Here is a 5,000-nt window from a genome sequence, read left to right as displayed (position 1 = left end):
AATACATCTCTTTACAGACTTTATCAGAGATTCGCTGCACCCATTCTCCCATGGAGCATCTGCAGACTTGTTGAATGTCCAACTCATTCCGAAAACACTACCAAACTCTAAAATTTGTGTCATATTCCAGTTCCTGGCCATAGTTCGCAATTCTTTGTTAGCTGCTACTAACTGTGTGCCTCCATCTGAATGCATACACTTTGGAAATCCTCTTATGGAGACAAACCTACGTAATGTCATTAAAAAATTCTCTGTATCATAACCCTCTGCTAAATCTAAGTACACAGCTCTACTCACCATACAATTAAAGATTATCCCATAAACCCTTTTTCTAGTGCGCCTCTTGACCGTGTCTTTCACAATAAATGGTCCAAACAAATCAATAGCTGTATTAAAAAGGGTGGGGCGGGTTGAAGTCTCTCAGATGGACACTGACCCATGCATTGCTCTTCAGTCTTCTTAGCCAATTTACGACAAATGACACACCGAGCCTTCACTGACTTTATAAGTTTCCTGGCTCCAGGCACCCAAAACTTGGATTGCAATTTGGCTCAAGGTTACCTCTACACCAGCATGATCTATCTCATGGATGTGTTTAACATACAATCTTGTGAATGAATTGCCTAACAGGTAACAATACAAATGTACTCCTGTTCCAATTATCCTTCAGCCATACTGAAATCCTTTGACCAACACATATTAAACCTTCCTCATTCATCACAGCTCCAAGTCTCTCATATCTCTTTTCCCAGTCACCAGCTATAGTCTTCTGGACCCACCCCACCCATATATCCTCTGCTACTTTCAGATCATCTGAGTGAGGAACTAAAAAGACACCTTTAAATGACCTCAACCTAACTGCCTTTAAAAAACAAAATCTAGCAGTCACTCTTAAAAGCTTACTGTAACTACCATATCTATTTACATCAATTATAACAGTATTATCCCTATATAGATTATTTACAATTTTGACTGGAGCAATATCTGGTAGTTCGAGATCATTTGACTGACTGATGGGCCATTCACTAACAGGTAAACACATAAATGGGGGTCCATTCTGCCCATAAAGAATCAGAATCTAAAAGCATAGGGTGTGTAGGCCTTGTAGTTAAGTCTGCTGGATTATTTCCTGAGGATGTCCAAAAACCATTCAACAGATTTGATTTAGTTTTGAATTTCTGCTACTCTAGTAGCGACAAAAATATTAAAACTGCTTGACTTATTACAAATTTGTGCTCTGACAATAGATGAATCAATAATATGTATGACTGACTCAAGTTCAATGTCTATTTCCTTCTCAATCACAGTCCTCAACCGGCAGGCCAACACAGCCCCACACAACTCTAACCGTGGGATGGTGAGCTGTCGAGTAGGAGCAATCCTATTCTTTGCCATCAAGAGTTTACTTACAAAGGGGTCCTCCTCACTTTCCACCTCAAGTACGCACAGGCTCCATAAGCTAACTTACTTGCATCTGCAAAAATGACTAAATCAGGCTTACCAACGGCGTCTTTAGGTCGGTTCACACATCTATGGAACGTCAAAGTTTCTAACTCATACATTTCTTTAAATAACTTTCTCCATCTTTCATACATATACTGTGGCATCGCTTCATCCCAATCTAATCTTCGCTCCTTTTCACTGATGGTGGTTAGTAAATCGCGCATAGCAACTTTGCTTTCAAGGTGAATGGCACAATGAACCCAAGGGGATCATATACCGAAGCAGTTTGACTGAGTACCATCCTTCGATTTAAACGTATTTGGGAGTTTCTCATCGATTTCTGATTTCTTTATGGGTGGCTCCATTCGAATATTTTTTACTTTCTTAGAGAAATTTATCTTTATCACATAGAAAAACAGGTCCTCCTTAGGATTCCAGTTCAACCCCAGTACCTTTTCCTTATCAGTTTTCAAGATGTTAAGAAAATTATCTTCTGGACTCTCACCTGACATAACCCAGTGCTTGATCTGAAATCCTCCCCGAGATAATATTGCATTAGCTTCTACAATACTTCTCTTAGCCCTTTCAACCGTCGATACACTTGACAGTATATCATCAACATACGAGTTGCGATTGATCAACTCTGCAGTTAGGGGAAAGGATTCATCCATCTCGGTGGTTTTACGTAAGGCCATCATTGCTATTATGCCACTAGGTCTATCACCAAAGGTCACAGTAGTAAGCACATAGTGATCTGGCTCTCTGTCAGTTTCTAAGTCCCGCACAAAAACCTATGAGTATGTTGATCAAGTTCTGAAATTCGTACAGAGTTGTACATTTTCTTAATATATGCTACGAAGGCCACAGCATGTTGCCTAAAACGTATCAGTATAGCAATCATGTTGTTTAGCACATCAGGGCCCTTTGCAAAGTAATCATTGAGTACGTGACCAAGGTAAGAGGAAGAAGAGTTGAACACAATTCTCAAAGGGGTAGAAACTGAGTCTGGCTTGTGGACTTCATGGTGGGGCAAGTAGTGAACGGGACCATTATAATTACTTATCTCATCTATGTTCAATTTTCTAGCAACTTCCCTATGAACCATATCTAAAATCTGATCATTATATTTTTTAGAGTAATCGCTCCCGAGCTTTATTAACCTTCGTTCAGTAGATTTTAGTCTTCCATATGCAAGGGAAACATTATTAGGGAGTTTGTTAGGATCCTTAATCCATGGATAGCTTGCAATCCAATACCCATTTATTGAATCATAATTAAGTCCTTCTTCTATCTGTTTTAATTCCATTTCCTCCTTCAAGCTATGTTCCCCACTCAATGAACACTTCCCACATTTACAACCACTACATTTAGGTATACATGAAGTTCCAAAATTTTCAACTGAAAAAAAATCTTCTAACTGTTTTGAGAGGTTCTCACTGTATCGTGGTATGATGTCATTGACCTCAGTAGCTACAGTCATGTGGCTAATCCTTACCGTTAAGACACTATTAGTACCCATATTCTTATTCATAACTGGATATGAACCTCTTACACACATTCCAAAATTGTTTTGCATTAGCTGTAAGGTATCAATGGTTCTAACCACTTGAGGTATCATGCTACTGTGATCCACGCCAATTAACAAATCTACCTTGCCTGTTGGCCGACAAATTTTCCACTCCTCTACACCAAATAATTTAGCTATCAATGTGGTGTCAAATTCTGCCAATGTCAGATGTAATTTCATTGATACCACAAGCTTCAATAGTCCATTCAGTACCAGTCAAATCAGTAATTGGCACATTATAAACTTTACTGTCAAACAGCTCAGTGCTATTTCCAACTTTAGTTACAGTGAGACTTACATCTTTACCTCTCAAACCCAACTTGTTTGCCATCCGATGCGTAATCATGGTTAAATTTGAACCTGGATCCCACAATGTTGCCACCTTTTGCCCTTTACTCTGCATATCCAATCATCAACAATACTCCCTCCCTCGACAATAAGTTATTTGATCCCTGTACTCGACTGGTGAAATAATTTTGTACAAACAAAGAATGGAGAATAGGGTGGTGACGTCTGCCGCATACTTCATTATTTTGATCTTTAATATGACATAACTCTCTGTTCAAACAGTCACTACTGACAGTCCCTTTTCGTAAGCAGATGAAGCATACTCTATGCTTTTTAACAGCTCATATTTAGATTTATTATCCAAGTGCTGAAACCCTGAACAATCCAAAATGCTATGGGAAGCTGTACCATGAAACCAACAGTTCTTATTAATGTTAGGTGACATGTTAGGTCTACTCCTAGCTTGATTTGATAAGTTTGAAGCAATTTGGTTCATGTTTACAATACATTCATTTAATTGTTGTTGTTGCGACTCTTGGTTTTCTCTTAACTGCTTAATTGCTTCATTCAAATTATCTGTATAACAGTGATCCTCATGAGTCGCACTGTGCACTGCTGCCCTATCAGTGGTTGTACTTGACCTCACTCCTTCCTGCACATACTCTATTACCTTCCTTTCTTTTTCTAAAAATTCTAATAATTTTCCAATTCCTTCTCACTTTAGGACTCACTAGCTTTTAAAAACCCATTCCCTTTTCAATGTTGGGGGTAAGAGCTTTTCTACTAAGCTAATTACAGTAGTGTTATTCATTTCTGATTTAAGATCTAGCTTACACATAATCAAGCCATCCCCCTCTCCACAGTATTCACCAATTCCACAAGTTTTTTGTTGTTGCCTTCTGGCACAGGCTTAAGGGCTCTTATCTCACCACAAAAACAGAGGTCCACCACCTTTGTTACATTCTCCAATTTTTCATCAAGTCTGGCCATCATCTTATGGAAATCATCATCAACCCCAAGTACCACTTTCAAGGCCTCGCCTAACAACACTGCTTAAGGACATATGGATCCTCCCCATAGTTCTTAATCATTAATCTGTCAAAGTCCTTTCTAAAGGATGGGTACAGTCTTATTGTCCGTCAAATCTAGGAGGTTCAAGCTTCTTAACTATAAACTTTGTGTTGTCTGTTTTTTGCTTACCCTTTTCACTGTCTATTTTCGCAAGTATTTGAGAATGTGCCTTACATTTCAACCTATACACTTCAATTAATATAATCCTCAGCCGATTCTAATAGGCTAACATAATTTCTCATGAGACTCATCAATGCACGAAATAAAATCATCATTAGCCTTTTCTAACCTCTTATAGGCGTCACAGACCTCATCAAATGCAGGCTTCAAAATCTCTGTCGAGTCGTCTTGCTTCACACTCTCGTCGAACAGTTTCAGGGTTCGGTTGAATTTCCTCCTCTCCGATGTACGCACTGTCTTGGCTCGATCCATCTTGACTAGCAGGGATGTGTAGAATGTCCAATCAAAGTTCCCTCAACCATGGGTAGCAGGTGCTGAATTGTATGGATCGGGTAGATACAGTCACCAAGTGCCACATGAATACTTTATTGAGTAACATTCAGCCTGTAAACAAGTTTCCAAATTAAAACAAACCTCCAAATTGTAAACAGACACTTAAAATGTAATCCTA

At 38.9% G+C, this 5,000-nt stretch overlaps 1 long non-coding RNA gene across 1 annotated transcript in view; it reads right to left on the bottom strand.

The window, feature by feature from the left end:
• The window catches only part of LOC135216836 (uncharacterized), a 6,450-nt gene that overhangs the window by 1,073 nt on the left and 377 nt on the right, over positions 1–5,000 (bottom strand). The window contains exon 2 of the long non-coding RNA XR_010314937.1: positions 4,679–4,933. This is a non-coding gene — a long non-coding RNA (uncharacterized LOC135216836). The remainder of the gene's footprint in view (positions 1–4,678; positions 4,934–5,000) is intronic.

The sequence above is a fragment of the Macrobrachium nipponense genome, chromosome 6 (genome assembly GCF_015104395.2).
Source record: "Macrobrachium nipponense isolate FS-2020 chromosome 6, ASM1510439v2, whole genome shotgun sequence".
Classification (NCBI taxonomy): Eukaryota; Metazoa; Arthropoda; class Malacostraca; order Decapoda; family Palaemonidae; genus Macrobrachium; species Macrobrachium nipponense.
This window is presented reverse-complemented; position numbering and strand designations above follow the sequence as displayed.